We start from the raw sequence: 19,711 nt of genomic DNA, 5'->3' as shown, positions 1-19,711 counted from the left end.
AAATACACTTTAAATCTAGGAAATGGTGATGCTGGCTTTATCTGTTCTGCTTGGCTGCACCTGGATTCCAAGCCAACCTACCAGCATAAGTGCAGAAAGGAAAGATTCAGGTTTCAAGTGTTGGGTATTTCTTTGTAGGCTTCTGGGAACTGAGATGATACAGAACAAGCACAAAGAGGAGAAGGGGGCTGGGATTCTAGTTGCCATGAAAGAATCAAGGAAAAGTTCAAGCATAAGGCAAAATGAGGAAAACAAGGAAACATAAACACAAATATTAAGTCTAGGAAAAGATCCTAATGAGGATTAAGAAAATAAGACTAGTTTTATATAGTTTGTGAATAAGAAAAGAAACAGAGAATCAATATCTAATAATATGGGAGATCCTGATTTAGAGATCAAAATAGAAACAACCAGGCTAAATACAGGAAGAGCTTAGAGGGGGCCAAAGGAAGAGACTTTTGGGGTACTGTGTCAGAAAGCGTTATTCTAAAAGGAAATTAAGAGTTCCAGTTCCCCTCCCCCCTCCTCCACAAAACTAAAAGGCTGTTTGGGCCTCACATTTTCCAGCAAGATCACAGATTCCTAACTGGGTCACGTGAACACTAAATCCTTTCATATTTTCTTTGATGTATGAGTGTGTAAGGTGGGGCGTCCAACCTCTCTCTGAGCCCATAGCTTCAGGGACAGACACATAGACAATGGACAGGGAAGAGAATAACTATCTAACTGCTCAAAGTAGCATAATTTAACATTAGAGTTCAGTGCTGGGGTTTTTTTGTTTGTTTTTTAATGAAAATGTATTTTATTTTAAATACAGCAGTGTGTACATGTCAATCCCAGATCAGTGCTGCTTTTATACAGATCCTCCACCATAAGCTGTGTGTGCAACAAGAGATATAATCAGGATTTTTCTCTACGTGAATTGGGGGAATTGTTAAAATCATTTTAACTATCATTTACTGAGGACTTCACATCAAGCATTATTCTATGTGCATTCATTAAATCCACATATCAGTCTATGGGGTGAATAAAATTAGTCTCCATTATACAGAAGAGGAGGTGGAAGCTAGTGGGTTTAGATGATGTGCCCAAGTTCACACAAAAAGAAAGCTGGGACTTTAACTTAGGTCTGTGGAACACTTCAGCAGTTTAGCTGATTTCTGCTGCAGATGAAAAATACTGACCCCTTAAATCCTAAGGCATATGTTGTTCAACATAGCAGGGGATCTGGAGGGCAGACTGTTCAGCAGTACAGTGATGTCTTCAAGGACTGAAGTTTCTATCTTTCTACTCTGCTGTATGTGTTGGTGCTATCTCATGTCTAAGAGCATGAACAGTATGTAGCAGTTTAGGCATCCCATGAAGACATGACCACATTTGTTTAAAAAGGGGGGGGGGTCTCCTCTGGTGGCGCAGTGGTTGAGAGTCTGCCTGCCGATGCAGGGGACACGGGTTCATGCCCCGGTCTGGGAAGATCCCACATGCCGCAGAGCGGCTGGGCCCGTGAGCCATGGCCGCTGAGCCTGCGCGTCCGGAGCCTGTGCTCCGCAACGGGAGAGGCCACAACAGTGAGAGGCCCGCGTACCGCAAAAAAAAAAAAAAAAAAAAAGAGGAGGGGGGGATGTCCTCCATAAGTCACTTTTTTATTAGTGAAAAAATCTCCCCCTGCCAATGTCTCCAGTAAGTTTCTCCACATATACTATTGACTAGTATTAAGTCACATGTCTACGCCTAAATCCAGTCGCCTTCCAAGATCATTGAATTACTATTATTGGCTTACATCAATCATGATTCACTGCCTGAGACTGTTATAGGGGTCAGTTTCCCTTAGCAAGCAAAAGAAGGGGCTGCATAGGGAAATGGGTGGTGGTGACGGCAGTTGGGAAGGCAAGAAAATTTCTCTGCCACAGATACTACAAAAAAATTCTTGTTCTAGAAACTAATTTAGTTCTAATACGAGTGATGGAAATGGAGGAGAGAGGAGGAAAGGAAAGAAAAGGCAAGGAGGGGGAAGGAAAGGGAGGTAACACTTACTGAGCATTTACTGTATAAATTATGTTAGCCCCTTTTGCATACTTCACCATACATTCTTTCTATGGTACTTTTATTGTACCCATTTTCTAGAAGCTCTATAAAGACCTTCAAATCACACTGCCCCAAATGGAGGAATGATCATTTTAATCCAAACGGATTGATTAGAAAGTGCATATTCTTTTGCTCTTAGGGGAGATGGATTAGAAGTTTTTCACTTTAGATTCAAGTATAAAGGAGACTAATATCAAAGGAAAACTGCCATCTTTTCCTGGAAAACTAGTCTAATGCCTCTTGGAACCTTCAAATCTCTCAAAACCGCAAATTAAGCTAAGTCACTAGTTCATTACTTATATTCATGGCCTGCTGTGCTGTTGTCTATGTTGTATTTCTTGGTATTGGATAAGTAAGGAAGAGGAGATTTTTCTGACCCTCCACTGGATCTTTATTACCATATATCAGAAGCTATGACAACCATAGACAGCACTGGTAGGGAACAAAGAAAAAAAAAAAAGAAAATCAGAAAAATCACAGGCAGGAATGGTACAAGAACTCCAAGAGGGGCTTCTAATATTTCCTTGTTATTGAAAATTACACTTCATAAAAACTCTTGTTCATTTAAAGTTTGAAGAGTGACAGAAAAATGGCTTTCAGACTTAGGTCTGCTAAATGTAGGATAAATCAAAAAAGATGGAACAAGGAGAAACTTCAAGAAAAGCAAAACAGAAAGTCAGTATGCAGTATAAATAACACTTCATCAGTGCTGTAGTGTCTTACAAAACAGCCTAGAAAATTCCACGGTGTAATCGTAGTATACAGTGCAGGAGAGAATAATTTACTATCATTAGGGGTTTGTAATCCCTACCATGGAAAGGGGAATGTTCACATATAACTCTTTAATGATAGTGGACTTGCAGGCATAAATCCCTAAATGATGAGATGTGAATACATTTTAGAAATTCAAGTTTCTGTTGGGTAAGAAAAAGTCAGGCTGTCTGGTTTGATTGGCTTGCATATCAAAATCTGTTGCTGATCTGCTGAGAACTGCAACCTTGGGAGTGAGCTACATCCATTCTACATCTTAAGAAGGGCAACCCTCAGGGGTAGGGCATAGTGGTTTAATCTTTTACTCATCAGGCACACATCAACACTATAAACACACAAGTTTCAGTTAGTGGTAGTCTATGCCAAAGGCATGGCAGCCTGCCACACCATCCAAAAACACTCTCAGAAATAACTCAAGTGTTTCCTGTCAGGAAAGCTTTTTTCTGTGCTAAGTTTTAGATATTCAGCTTAGTGTGGATCCAAAACAAAAATGAGGAACAGGAAAAATTAATAATTTTACACTCCACCCTCCAAACTCCCTTTTCCTCTCTTAGCAAAGTTTCTTGTCTCAATGCTCTTTAATTCTCAAACTCTCTTCAATGAAATCATCTGTAAAGCAAAGATTTGAAACTTATTAACACGGAAGTGCAAATGAAAGACAGGAGTTTAAATGTTACTTCTCCCAGAGGCATTTTTTAAAAAAATTTTAACCTCCATCCAATCTTTAAGCTAAGCAAGATTTAGAAAATTTTCCTAAGGGGTGTTCACCAGACAAAGATGCCTAGATGTTGGACGAGAAGTAGGGAGTTCCCAGAGGCTGGATTAGATCATATGGGGTGTGTGTGTGTGTGAGTGAGTGTGTGTGTGTGTGTGTGTGTGTGTGTGTGTGTGTGTGTGTGTGTATGTGGTGGTGCATATTGGTGGTGGTGGGGGAATCATTACAGCAGGTTGTGTGTTCAGCCTGATTCCCACCCTGATTTCATCTTCTTCCAGCACCTGCAGCAGGATTGATAATCCATGTTCATTCCTCCCTCCTTCAAGTACTCTAAAAGGGGGAAATACTTTTACTTGTAAAAGCTTAGTACTGCTATGCAATGGCATCCCTCTCTCTCCCCCCCCACCCCATGAAAACGAAACTATGTATCCCACTGTTACACCCTGGAAATGCAGGTTGTCCCCAATGCCCCATCTCTGCTCTGCTGGCAGACCACCTAGTCAGCTGCAGTCTCGTCTTTCAGATTTCTCAGGTGCGAGCCAGATGCCACTCTATGTGCTGAGCACCAGAGAACACATAAACACATATCAAACTCTCCAAAATGCCCGTTTCTCTAGAATTACTGTTGGAGACGTGGTGAGGACGGAATACACAGTACACTAATAGCACTTTCAAAAATCCTTTCTGATTTTACACTCCTCAGGCACTTTAACTTCAAATGTTTTATGCAAACAAGTGGGTGCCAGGTGACGGTATTGAAGCCTGTAATTAGGCATCTTCTTGCAAACCCTGTTTGTATAATCTTACACTGGGGTATGGGAGGAGTTGGAGCCTATTTTCTTGGAGCCATGGGTAAGACTAAGACTGGAATCATTTCATTTTGACAACCTGTTACTTGTGGGTATGTTGGGGGTGGCACAGGTTCCCATGACTAGAAGCAGTGTCCACAGGAGACAAGAACCAGCCTATCAAAGCACAGTGTTCGGAAGAAATCAGTCCTGGAAGAACCATGGCTCCTTCTGGTTTTTTGAAAAATAGGCAAACATTTAGTTTACACCTGAAGAGGAGGCTTTCCTCGTCTGCATTTTACTGTTTCATGTTGGCAAACCTGTTCTTTCAGAGCACATGCTGCTTTCTTTATTGGACACTTAGAGTGGCACATCCCTGTTGATGGGGTACACATGGCGGGAAGGAGAGGCTGAAGAGCCAGAGGGGAAGAGAGGCAGAGGCGTTCCCAGGAAGTTCCTTTGGAGAAACTTTTACGTTAGCCAGCAGCAGCAGCAACAACGATAAACCATCCTGCAGGGGACTGACTTACGTTTCTGTTCTAGAACAGAACTTTTGCCATCAGAGGGTTTTTAGTATTCCGGTCTGCAGCAGGAGTGGCTTGTGGTCAGTTTCAACATTGCTAGAGAAGCACAGAGTTTTCTTAAAAGTCCCAAATTGTTTGTGTTCTTTTTAAACAGAATCAAATATAGAGATATCTCACTTATCCAGCCCCACAGGGAACTGAATAAGGCCATTCCACAGAAATGCATTTTTTCAGATAATATTTAAGTCTGTGCCATGACTTAATAAAGTTTGTACAAGTGTTTTTGGTGTTGTTTTTTTTTTTTTTTGTCCTCCCTATTTTATTCTGGTCCTTACAACAACCCATAAAATAAGGCATGGGAGGCTTTATTATCCCACTTGTAGCCTGCCTTGCCCCCATGACACAGGCAGAACGCCTCGTGTTTGCCTTCCATGGCTCTGGGTCTTCTGATCCCAGGTGTAGTTTAGAAGTCTTTTCAATATATCACACATAGGATACCTTGGTAAATCCCATTTTTATTCACTATTCGTGAAGAGAAGAGTTGAAGTAAATTCATTACGTGTTTTCAGCCAACTTTTTAAGTGCCAAGTTCTATTAGGTACTGTTGAAGTTATTTAGGTTTAATCAAGAACAGAGAGAGAGATACTGGATTTAGAAAACTCTGGGATGCAATTAGTGGGGTGGCTGGAATGCTACTGGCTGTGGCAGAGGCTGGGAGGCAGGTCACTACTAGGAGGGCAAGTTAGGAAGGAAAAACAGGAGTGAGAGTTGGATGGGCAGATCAGGAACCTGAGAGAGGGGGGCAGAGTAGAATGGAGTCTTTATTAAGACAAGCCAGAGCTTCTGGAGTTTTAAGAGGATACTAATAGAATGAGAGACATGGTTCCTGATCTCAAAGTTTTTACCATCCTAAGTTGACCCAGAAATTTCTTATTTCCTATGACTATATCATCAAGTTTCATCAGCTTTTGAAAAAAAATGAAATTATCTTACTGGAATTTTTGGAAGTCTCTTTCTATTTTAAGTATTTTCAATACCCTCATTTGGAAACATGTAAATCCTACTCTATCAAACATTTAAAGTTGAATCTTGGGTTCTCTATTGCCCTTTTGAGAGGTGGAGAGCAGAGACATTTGCTGAAAGGAGAAAAGGCAGTACTATATCAGACTTCAAAAGCAGCATATTCCAGGGAATTCCCTGGTGGTCCAGTGGTTAAGACTCCTCGCTTCCACCGCAAGGGGCCGGGGTTCAATCCCTAGTCGGGGAACTAGGATCCCACAAGCTGTGCAGTAACCCTCCCCCACCGCCACAAAAAGCAGCATATTCCTGAGATAAATGTCTAAGCAGAAGGAGAAATAGGCGCATCCTTTGAACACCAAAGAAAGTCTGCCTTCGTCGTACTTGGTATATTTCTTCCACATAAAGAAATCCATGTCTGCCATCTCCTGACCCCTCTTCCGTGCTTTGGCCTTCTCCTTTTCCTCCTCCCATGGGCCGGCTACATTCTTGAGCTGACTTAATCAGCTCCAGTGTTGACCGAAAGAGTTCCCACCTTAGTTCAGGACTCCCAGCTCCTTCCGACAGTGACTTCATGCTGATGATGGAGCTTTGGGAGACTGAGGTTCTTGTTTTTGAGTCTGAGTCTGTATCAGCACTTTAAACCCACCCTCCCAGCTATTATACCCTCTCGGAAACCTACCAGCTGTCCCAGTTCACTCTGGAGCTTCTGTTCTGAGCCTCCTACTGGGGAACTAGTTTCCCAGGTCCTTTCTTCAGATCCTGCCTTTTCCTTCTCCAGACAAAGGAGTTCTTCCCCTGAACCCAGGCCAGGGGCTAGTGCCTGGGTACCCAAGTACTGAGCCCCTGACAACTGTCTGCAAGTTGGTCTGTATTACAGGATCTGAGTGTCACATGTTGCCAGGATTCCCAGCTGTTGGGTCCTACATGGTGCTGCATTATCATGTTGGGTCCTTGGTGCCAACCATATGTCTGAAACTTCACTGAAGATCAAAATAATTTTTCCCTCCCCTATTTTAGTCATGATAAAACACCCCTTTTAGTCCCTGACAGTGGCATACCATCATCTGTCTACTGCCAGCCCTGGACCCTTCTCCTTATAGCTCCTATCTTACTTGTTTACTTAGAAATTCTGATGGAAAATAGTCTTTATGGGTTATTAAAATCCTCTCTCAAATGTCTTCTTAAAAATACAAAGACTTTCAGGAAAATATAAAATAGGGTTACTTTAGTGTTAACCGACATAAATTATTTTCACTGGAAAATTACAGGCAGCATTGAAGTGTAATAAGAAACCTGGGTTTAAGTTTGTGTTGAGGGATGGAAAGAAATCTGAAAAGATGAAAAATTGCAAGTATAGAAGATTGACTTTTCTCAATTTTGCCAACACTGGCATGAGGGAGTTAAATTTCTGCCTAATAAATGTATTAAACCATAAAAATACTTTTCTTGTCAGTTAACTTAGTGCTGGAAATTCTAAAGGGAGACTTTCAAATAAGCACAATTAATCACTCCCAATTCAGTCATTCTGAAACACTTAAAGTATTTCTGAAACAATGGAAGAGTCAGGTAATATCTTCTATGAAAGTTTTTTGATATACATTTCCGTACCCTAAATTGTAAACTACTTTAGAAGGGAGATAATTTCATGAAGGTTTGCATCTTGAGAACTCTGGAATTGAATAGTACAAGTTCTATGTTGGGAAATGGGAGCTGTTTGTTTCTGGGTTCTAGTCTATACTTTGTCTTTTACTTTTTCTCTGTCTTCTATCCACTTCTGAGCTGAATGCTCATTTTAAAGATCCCCTTAGAGCACCTAGTTCTATGATTAAAACTTGGTAGGTGCTGAATAATGCTTGTTAAAATGAATTGAAGACAACATGACTACATATGGACCCATTTTACCTATAATCCTAGGGCAAGACTGACTTTTTGTTTTTCTGTTGTGTGATGAAAGCCAGTTGGCAGAGAGCTAGCAGCCTTTCATTCCATGGAATCACTTTTATTATTTATTTACTATTTGTAGCACAAACATGTTTCCAGGAACTTAAGCAACTAAAATGTAGTTTTCTACTTAAATTCAATCCCTCTGTTTAGAAACCTTCTATCTATCAGGGAGAGTTTGGCAAAATTCAGAAACTAGTAAGAAAAAAATGACTGCAACTATTCTTGGGATAGAGGAGAACAGAGAGAAGAAGTATTGATTGAATCCCTTCATGCTTAACAGACCCATAACTGTTTCCAGAACCAGTTCAAACTAATTCTGTGTCTTGCACTGTTTTATTTTGGGCTTAACAAACTTTAGGACCACAGAAGGGAAACCTGGTTTGGCAAAACATTTTAGACTATTCTTTTCTCTCCACTCTTATTCTCTCTTTTTCTTAAATAGTTTGGGTCTTGGCAAAACCAAAAAGTGTTTTTTCCTAGTGCTTTTTAGTTTTTTGTGTTTAATTTTTAAGTAAATGTACATTTCAAAGGAAATGTAACCCAGCTGTTTCTTGTTCTTTTGCCCTCAACAAAATGGTACTTTGTAAAAGCCATTCAATGTCCAAGAAGCCATGAGCCCCTTTAAAAAAAAAAGCAAGGCTTTCTTTTCTTTGAACCAAGAATGCAAGCTTCGCCAAAAGAGAAGAGCTGGAACCAAGAAAGACTTGGATTTGGTTTAATTTAAACTCAGAATTTATAAGTGAGAGAATGATTGCAGCCTTGGCCTGATGTAGGTATTTCCAGGTAACTGAAATTTAACTCTTTTACTTATGAGCCCCGACCACATCCAATAGTGGCACTTCTATATTCCCTTCCCTGGGGACTTAATAGTGTCTATGTGTCTGCGGATGCTGGGGGTGGAGAGGCATGGGAAGGAGGGTGTAGCGGGAGGGGTAGTAATCCTACATATACAGTTGCACTGGGGAAAAAAAAGTAGAATGAACCCTGATGATTATTATTTGGGTTTATCATCTTTATTTTCACAGAAATAAAGATAAAATTTACTTTTGAAGAGTTACAAGTAGTTTACTAAACAAATGTAACTCAATAAAAATGCAAAGAGATACGCTTAATTTACTTATGAGAGAGGAAATTTCCAAATTTTGGAAAGACTTATTCGCGATACATAAATCTGTATTTTGATTACAAACTTTTATGTTTTTACTAAAGTAGTTTGCTGAAGTTCCTCCACTTGGCCACATTTTGTTGTCCTAATTAGAAGTTATTGAGTAATTGGGAGAAAAAAATTATTTCTTTAAAGACATTTTATAATTCTAACTTTCACTCATGGAGAACAAACTTTCCTCATTTTCCTATTGCTCTGAATTAAATTTTGAGTTAAAAAGAGATGTATAAAATATTCTTGCAGACTTTGCTTTGAAAAAATGTTGTTCACATGATAAACCCGAGTTTAGTAAGAATTCTGTTGATGCTGCAGCAAATTTTGCCAGCACACATAATTTCTTACTGGTATAATATAGGAGCACTCAAAAACATACCACTTTCTACTATAAGACTACTTTGCATCTCGTCTCTAATATTCTTTTAGTATCGTCTGATAATGTCTTATACTTGTTCTTACTTGTAAAACTTTTATTCTAAATGAGGTTCAGCACACATGTACTGAGAGGGCAAAGAAGTTCCAGGGCCTCTAAATCATTAGACCTTTTGTGGGAAGTAGAAAAGGGTTCCTGTTCAGGTTAGATGTAGCTGCCAGGCATGGTTTGCAAAGTGGACGGTGCCTATGTGCAAATAGAAAGGAGCTCATTCCTTTTGGTGGCTACAGCCCTCAGCTTTGAGAGGATTTCAGGGCTGGATTTCAGGCTTTGCTTACCCCACTGCTGAACTAGCACAACTGCTCAGACCTGAGAACTGCATTCACTGGGGAGATGAAAGGAATTTGGAGAAAACCCCTGTCTCATGAATAACTTTAAGAAGTTCACTTGTGGGCTTTAAGATTTAAACCCCCATATCAACCTCTCCTGCAAAAACTTCAGGAAAGTCTCTATTGTTCAATAATACTGTTGGTGCTGGGGATTCCTTTCCCCTGGGGAATATAAAGTAGTAGTAAAATTTGCATCAAAATGAACTCAAAGTTTCAACTGAGGACAGGAGACATCTGAATCAGAAAGTTAACTAAGCCACTTTCCTGCCTTGGAGTAAATCACTGTCTAGTGATGGGAGATGGACAACCTAAACAAGTAATTTGAATCAACCTGGTAATATTCATATACTCCATATGCAGAGGGTATGCTCTCTCAGAGAGCAGAAGCCAGGTCTAAGCTGTGTCCTGGGCAACCCCTAGCAATGTTGCAGATGTGTGGTAAATACTTACAGAACTGAATAAAAGAAATATTGCCATTCTAGGTCTATGTACTAATCCATGTTTCTTACCTTCAAAAAGTTTGCTTGAAGTAAATGAATTATCATTTTATTTACTTTCCCTCAGATCCAAAGGAAATGAAATATTTTGAGAAAAAATGGGCAACTCTGAGGCATTTTTGGAAACCACGTGTGTTTCCTTCTTTCCTTATTGCTTAAGAAATAAATACCTGAATGAAATTTAAATTTGATAACGTGCAGATTTTTCTTAAATTAGAAATAGAAAGCACTATGGAAGCTTTGCATTATGAGAAATTTGGGCTACTTTGGGCATTTATTTCATAGTAATGAGTGTGTGACAGAAGGAAAAGGATAAAAAAGAGCTATGACAACATGGACTTATCATCCTTCCAGCCTGGTGCACGAGCTCCCAGAACAGCTTAGTGACAAATGTAGTGAAGGACGGAATCTGTTAGTAAAGGGACTAGGGTCGGTGGGGCCACATGAGGGCAGAGCAGGTTGGTGACAACTGGCTTGAGCAAAAACGGAGGATCTGGAAAATTTAGAGCCCTCGGGCTATCTGGCTAGTTGATATTGTGGAAAAGATGGAAAGGCTAGAAAGGGTCTGCATATAAAAAGTCTTTCTAAAATTTTTCATTATCATTATAGTGCCCATAAGTCTTTAAGACTTTCCTTTCCTCCTTGGGGTTTTAAAATTCCAGTACCCTTGGTTTTCATAACCTTTTCAGCCATTATGAGTTACAACTTAACCAAGTGTTGCTTTTTACCTGTGACAACAATTCAAAAAGGCAAGTCTGTGTGGAGGCTGGAAGTAGATGTGGCTGGATGGAGAAAAGAGGCTAAGAGGCAACGTGGGAGGAAGCCAAAGGAAATCTATGCCTCCTTCACAAATTTATGCAAGAATAGACTTACTCTGCAAAACTGACACCACCCTTGTGATGTGACACTGTGATAATCAAGATTTAAACTCTATTGTTTTTCTGCTTGCTTGGAAAGAGGGAAGAAAATATACATATATTTAGCATCTGCCAAGTATTAGGTGCTTTCATAAATGATTTCTTATGTATTTCTCACAACAGCCACATGGAATGCATGTTTATCATTTCCATAGCGAGCAAAGAAGAGCTAGAAGTTAAACCAGGACTTCAAACTCTAAGTCCAATTCTCTTTTTGCTCTTCCAAGGTTTTCTGAGGCTAAAAACAAGCTTGTTCACCTCTGCTTCTACTTCTTTTTTCCCCTTTTGATTATTCTACTACTGGAATTTTGGAAATTCTTAGAGTGAAATTTTCTCAGAACAACTCCCTGAGTTAGGTATTATTGCCCCAACTTTTAAGTGAGGCAGTTGAGGTACAAAGATTAAATAATGGGCCCAACGTCGCACAGCTAGATAACAGTGCGGCCAGGACGCAGTTTCAGGCATGCTGACTCCAAAGCCCATGCTCTGAACCACTGGGGATTCCTCCACATTGATGTCTCTAGGGAGCCACCTCTCAGTGTTGACTGTGACCTCCCTGGCATCCTGGGGACCCACTAGCTGATTTGTTGTGTGTATCAGCACAGACTTGAGAAAAGTATCTAGTGACCGTCACACTGAGGCTTTCTGCACCTAGATGCACACAGCATGCCTATTGCACATTCCCTTCAGCAAGGTCAAATCAGTGATGGGAAAACTGAAGAATCTTGTCTGGTGTTGAGTTCCTATGACTGCTTTCACCCTTGTCTTGTCCAAGACGGATCCAGAATTTAATGGGAACCAGAGTGATTGGAAACATTTTGCAGAGAAAAGGGAACTATTTCAGACTTCTCATTTTATTATAATGAAAAAACTATCAAGGAAAAACGTCAGGGAGTGAACATTGCCATCTTCTCTCCACCCCCATGGAAAGCAATCCAGCAGCAGGATACAGGGTGTCTCTCATAACTCTACCCCTCACTTGCACATAAATCATCCTCCAATTGCAGATCAGGCATAAATCCTTCCGAAACCACGGTGCTCACTAAATGTTATTGTGTTATTAAGACATAAATACTGTGTCAGCTTGATGAAATGTCTCAGGCCATCGAGTTAAACAAGTCAAGGCAGCTACCTAATGATTTCCAAACATTCGATTATTAAAGTTCAGACAAGAGGTTTGAGAGAAAAGCCATGTTAAGATGGACTCTACCCAGCTGTTTATCACATTTGTTCAGCGACCAATAGCCATAATGACTCCCCAAACTCTGAACTCCATCTCAGAAAAAGGGTCTAGAATGGACAACATAGGTCACCAAGGAGAAGAAGCCCAGAATTTGGGGAACCTTTTTTGACCTTTGCAATTTTCATTACATGAATCACAGGCTTGCTGCCACTCTCAGATATCTCTCTTTCTTAAGTCTGTCTCTAGGGCATCTTCTACAAGGTGGAGAGTGAAAAGTACTCATTTTGCCAAAGAGATGCGATCCCAATGAGCTGATTATAGCCCCAACTTACATAAGTACAAAATGGTGCCTTATAGCTGGATAGCTCCTTAGAATTTTGTCCACATCTTCTCCTCTCTCCCTGATACTTCACAGGAAAATTGAGATGATCAAAAAAGAACCTTCCTGACATCTTGCCTCCACAGTACAAATTTATCTGCATCTCCTTTTCCATCCCAGATGTCAGGATGGGAGAACTCTTCTTCCTCCTCCACCTATTCCAGAATCTCATTATTTTTCCCCTTCTCTTTCCTGAGATACTTCACTCTATGAAAAAGTTTCTCTCCTGGCTCTATTTGCAGCCTCTTCTTTTTACTGGCCCCTTCCCATTAGCATTTTAACAAGCTCAAGTCATCCACATATTTGACTAAACAATCATACTACTGTCAAACTCTATCCCCATCTACTGCCTTATCTATGTCCTTCTTTCTCTGCTAAGCTTTTTGAAAGAGGCTCTCTCACTGTCTTCTATGCTTCACCTCTCATTCAATCCTCACACCACCCCAGTCTGACTTCTGCCCCTAAAAAGTCCTCTGGAACTGATCCTGCCAAAGTCACTGTGTAGGTTAGAAGTCTCTGGATGCAGGTAACAGAAAATCCAACGCAAACTGGGTTAAATCACAAGGGAGATTTGAGACTCATGTAATTGGGAAACCAGGAGTAGAACAATGGTCAGTGGCTCCAGGTCTATACTCCCACATGAATTAGCTGGGTGCAAAATGGCTGCAGTAGATCTGGACTTCACATCAACACACAATGATATTCAGAAGAGGAAAAGCCATCTCTTCTTGCATCTCTCTTTTGGAGCACAGAATGATTTCCTAGAAACTCCTAGGAAACATTTTTTGTCATTTCTTAATGTGAATTTTATGTGTTATACTCATTCCTGAAACAAGCCTTAAGGCCAGGGGACTACCATGTGAATGCCTTATTTATACATGCTGAAATTCTTCTAATATCAGTGGTTCTCAACCTGGAGTTTTTTGCCCCCAAGGGGACAAATGGTCATGTCTGGAGTCAGTTATGATTGTTATGACTGTGACTGTGGTGCTAATGGTACCTAGTGGGTAGAAGTAAGAGATGCTGTTAAATATCTTATGGTGCATAGGAAAGCCCCCAACAACAAAGGATTATCTGGCCCCAAATGTCAATAGTATCATCATCTGTCTTTATTTTCCCACATCTCAACAATCACAGCCTCTGTCAATGCCAAATCCACAGAGTAGAAGGACTCGAGCTCACCTCCTCTCAGGAAAACACCAAAATCACAAGTAACTGCTGAAAAACTACTGACAAAAAAGACAGAACCTACCAAAAAAGGTACAGTCTACATCCAAAGACAAAGAAAAAGCCACAACGAGATGGTAAGAGGGGCGAATTTGCGATACAATCAAATCCTATACCTGCCGGGTGGCTGAACCACAAACTGGAAAAAATTATATTGCAGAGGTTCTCCCACAGGAGTGAGAGTTCTGAGCCCGACGTCAGGCTCCCCAGTCTGGGGGTCTGGCATCAGGAAGAGGAGCCCCCAGAGCATTTGGCTTTGAAGACCAGCAGGGCTTGATCACAGAAACTCCACAGGATGGGGGAAAACAGAAACTCCACTCTTGGAGGGCACACACAAGGTCTTGTGCACACCAGGACCCAGGCAAAAAGCAGTGCAGTGACTTCATAGAAGCCTGGGCCAGACCTACCTGCTGGTCTTGGTGTGTCTCCCGGGGATGCGGGGGTGTGGCTGTGGCTCACTATGGGGACAAGGACACTGGTGGTGGATGTACCAGGGAGTACTCATTGGTGTGAGCTCTTCTGGAAGCTGCCATCTTGACATCAAGACCTGGCCCCACCCAACAGCATGTAGGCCCCAGTGCTGGGACATCTCAGGCCAAACAACCAACAAGATGGGAACACAGCTCCACCCATTGGCTGACAGGCACCTAAATTCTTCCTGAGCCCACAGCCACCTCTAAACACACCCACTGACATGGCCCTGTCCACCAGAAGGTCAAGATCCAGCTCCACCTACCAGTGGGCAGGGACCAGTCTCTCCCACCATGAAGCCTGCACAAGCCTCTTAGACCAGCCTCACCCACAAGAGTGCAGACACCAGAAGTAGGAGGAACTACAATCCTGCAGCCTGAGGAATGAAGACAGCAAACACAGAAAGTTAGAAAACTGAGATGTCAGAGGAATATGTTCCAGATGAAGGAACAAGATAAACCCCCAGAAGAACAACTAAGTGAAACGGAGATGGGCAATCTACCCAAAAAAGAATCCAGAGTAATGATAGCAAAGATGACCCAAGATCTCAGAAAAAGAATGGAAGCACAGACCAAGAAGGTACGAGAAATGTTTCACAAAGAGTTAGATTATATAAAGAACCAACAAAGAGAGTTGAATAATACAATAACTGAAATGGAAAATACACTAGAAGGAACAGAAGAATAAATGAGGCAGAAGAATGGATAAGTGAGCTGGAAGACAGAATGGTGGAAATCACAGCTGCAGAAAAGAATAAAGAAAAAGGAATAAAAATAAATGACAGTTTAAGAAACCTCTGAGACAACATTAAATGCATGGACATTCGCATTATAGGGGTCCCAGAAGGAGAAGAGAGAGAGAAAGGGCCTGAGAAAATATTTGAAGAGATAATAGCTGAAAATGTTCCTAACATAGGAAAGGAAACAGTTACCCAAGTCCAAGAAACACAGAGGTCCATACAGGATAAATCCAAGGAGGAACATGCTGAGACACATATTAACCAAACTGACAAAAATTAAAGACACAACAAGGGAAAAGCAACAAATAACATACAGGAGAATCTCCAAAATGTTATCGGCTGATTTTTCAGCAGAAACTCTGCAGGTCAGAAGGGAGTGGCTTGATATATTTAAAGTGATGAAAGGGAAAAACCTACAACCAAGAATATTCTACCCAGCAAGGCTCTTGTTCAGATTCAAAGGAGAAATAAGAAGTTTTACAGACAAGCAAAAGCTAAGGGAATTCATCACCACCAAACCAGCTTTACAAAAAATGCTAAAGGAACTTTTCTAAGCAGAAAAGAAAAGGCCACAACTAGAAACAAGAAAATGACAAATGGGAAAGCTCACCAGTAAAGGCAAACATACAGTAAATGTAGGAAATCATCCACACACAAATATCAATACCAGCAATTGTGAGGAGAACACAAATGCAGGATATTGGAAATGAATTTGAAATTAAGAGACCAGCAACTTAAAACAATCTTGTATATACATAGACTGCTATATTAAAAACCTCATGGTAACTGCAAACCAAAAATCTACAATAGATATACACACAAAAAAGAAAAAAGAATCCAAACACAACATTAAAGACAGCCATCAAGTCACAGGAGAAGAAAATAAAAGAGGAAGGTAAGAAAAAAGACCTACAAAAACAAATCCAAAACAATTAATGAAATGGCGATAAGAACATACATATTGGTAAATACCTTAAACGGAAATGATTAAATGCTCCACAAAAGACACAGACTGGCTGAATGGATAAAAACAGGACCCATATATATGCTGTCTACAAGAGACCCACTTCAGATCTAGGGACACATACAGATGAAAGGGAAGGGATGGAAAGAGGAATTCCATGGAAATGGAAAACAAAAGAAAGCTGTAGTATCAATACTCATATCAGAGAAAATAGACTTTAAAATAAAGACTGTTACAAGAGAAAAAGAAGGGGACTTCCCTGGTGGAACAGTGGTTAAGAATCTGCCTGCCAACACAGGAGATACTGGTTCGAGCCCTGTTCTGGGAAGATCCCACATGCTGCCGAGCAACTAAGTCCGTGCACCACAACTACTGAGCCCACGTGCTGCAACTACTGAAGCCTGCACACCTAGAGCCCGTGCTCTGCAACAGAAGCCACCACAATGAGAAGCCCACACACTGCAATGAAGAGTAGCAGCCAAAAATAAACAAATAAATAAATGTATTAAAAAAAAAAAACCCTTCCTCATTAAAAAAAAAAAGAGAAAAAGAAGGACATGACATAATGATCAAGGGATCAATTCAAGAAGATGTAACAATTGTAAATATATATGCACCCAATATAGGAGCATCTCAATATATAAGGCAAATATTATCAGACATAAAGTGAGAAATCTACAGTCACACAATAACAGTGGGGGACTTTAACACCCCACTTTCATCAATGGACAGATCATCCAGAGAGAAAGTCAATAAGGAAACACAGGTCTTAAATAACACATTAGATAGATGGACTTAACTGATATTTATAGAGCATTCCATCTGCAAACAACAGGATAAACATTCTTTTCAAGTGTTCATGAAACATCCTCCAGGATAGATCACATGCTGGTGACATGAGCCTTGGTAAATTTACCAACATTGAAATCATATCAAGCATCTTTTCCAACCACGACACTATGAGATTAGAAATCAACGATAAGAAAAAAACTGTAAAAAACACAAACACGTGGAGGCTAAACAATATGCTACTAAACAACCAATGGATCACTGAAGAAATCAAAGAGGAAACCAGAAAATACCTAGAGACAAATGAAAACAAAAACATGATGATCCAAAACCTATGGGACACAACAAAAGAAGAGGGACGTTTTTAGCAATATAATCATACCTCAGGAAACAAGAAAAATCTCAAGTAAACAACCAAGCCTTACACCCAAAGCAACTAGAGAAAGAAGAACAAACAAAACCTAAAGTTAGCGGAAAGAAAGAACTCATAAGGATCAGAGCAGAAATAAATGAAATAGAGATGAAGAAAACAATAGAAAAGATCAGTTAAACTAAAAGCTGTTTCTTTGAAAACATAAACAATTTTAGCCGGGCACATCAAGAAAAAAAAGTGAGAGGGCTCAAATCAATAAAATTAGAAATGAAAAAGGAGAAATTAAAACAGACACCACAGAAATACAAAGGATCATGAGATTACTAAAAGCCACCATATGCCAAGAAAATGGACAACCTAGAAGAAATGGACAACTCCTTAGAAAGGTACAATCTCCCAAGAGTGAACCAGGAAGAAATAGAAAATATGCACAGACCAATCACAAGTACTGAAATTGAAACTGTGATTAAAAATCTTCCAAGAAATAGAAGTCGAGGACCAGATGGCTTCACAGGTGAATTCTATCAAACATTTACAGAAGAGCTAACACCTATCATTCTGAAACTATTCCAAAAAGTTGCAGAGGAAGGAATACTCCCAAACTCATTCTATGATGCCATCATTACCCTGATACCAAAACCAGACAAAGATACCACACACACACAAAAGGAAAATTACAGGCCAATATCACTGATAAACTTAAATGCAAAAGTCCTCAACAAAATACTAGCAAACCAAATCCAACCATACATTAAAAGAATCATATACATGATCAAGTGAGATTTATCCCAGGTATGCAAGAATTTTTCAATATCTGCAAATCAATCAGTGTGATACACCACATTAACAAATAGAAGAATAAAAACCATATGATCATCTCAGTAGATGCAGAAAAAGCTTTTGACAAAATTCAACACCCATTTATGATAAAAACTCTCTAGAAAGTGGGCATAGAGGGAACCTACCTCAACATAATAAAGGCCATATATGACAAACCCACAGCTAACCTCATACTCAATGGTGAAAAGTTGAGAACATGTCCCCTAAGATCAGGAACAAGACAAGGATGTCCACTATTGTCACCTTTATTCAACTTACTTTTGGAAGTATTAGCCATGGCAGAGAAGAAAAAGAAATAAAAGGAAACCAAATTGGAAAAGAAGAAGCAAAACTGTCACTCTTTGCATATAACATGATACTATATATAGAAAATCCTAAAGATTCTATCAGAAAAGTACTAGAGCTCATCAATGAATTTGTTAAATTTGCAGGATACAAAATTCATACACAAAAATCTGTTGCACTTCTATACATTAACAATGAAAGATCAGAAAGAGAAATTAAGAAAACAATCCCATTTACCATCACATCAAAAAGAATAAAATACCTAGGAACCTACCTAAGGAGGCAAAAGACCTGTACTCCAAAAACTATAAGACACTGATGAAAGAAATCAAAGATGACACAAACAGATGGAAAGATATACCATGGTCTTGGATTAGAAGAATTAATATTGTGAAAATGACTATACTACCCAAAGCAATCTACAGATTCAATGCAATCCCTATCAAATTACCAATGGAATTTTTCACAAATCTAGAACAAAAAAAGTTTTAATTTATATGGAAACACAAAAGACCCTGAATAGCCAAAGCAATCTTGAGAAAGAAAAACAAAGCTGGAGGAATCAGGCTCCCTGACTTCAGACTACACTACAAAGCTACAGTCATCAAAACAGTATAGTACTGGCAGAAAGACAGACGTTTAGATCAATGGAACAGTACAGAAAGCCCATAAGTAAACCCACACAACTATGGTTAATTAATCTACAAAAAAGGAGGCAATAATATACAATGGAGAAAAGACAATCTCTTCAATAAGTGGTGCTGGGAAAACTGGACAGACACATGTAAAAGAATGAAATTAGAATTCTCTAACCCATACACAAAAATAAACTGAAAATGGATTAAAGATCTAAATGTAAGACTGGGTGCTATAAAACTCTTAGAGGAAAACACAGGCAGAACACACTTTGACACAAATCGCAGCAATATCTTTTTGGATCCATCTCATACAATAATGAAAATAAAAACAAAAATAAACTAATGGGACCTAATTAAACTTAAAAGCTTTTGCACAGCAGAGGAAACCATAAACAAAATGAAAAAACAACACGTGGAATGGGAGAAAATATTTGCAGATGATGTTACCAACAAGGGATTAATCTCCAAAATATACAAGCAGCTCATACAGCTCAATATCAAAAAACAAACAACCCAATCCAAAAATGGGCAGATCTAAATAGACATTTCTCCAAAGAAGACATATAGATGGCCAACAGGCACCTGAAAAGATGTTCAACATCGCTAATTATTAGAGAAATACAAATCAAAACTACAGT

The sequence above is a fragment of the Leucopleurus acutus genome, assembly GCF_964270905.1.
Source record: "Leucopleurus acutus genome assembly, chromosome: 2".
NCBI classification, from domain to species: Eukaryota; Metazoa; Chordata; class Mammalia; order Artiodactyla; family Delphinidae; genus Leucopleurus; species Leucopleurus acutus.
The sequence above is the reverse complement of the archived record's forward strand: the minus strand, read 5'-3'. Positions refer to the sequence as shown.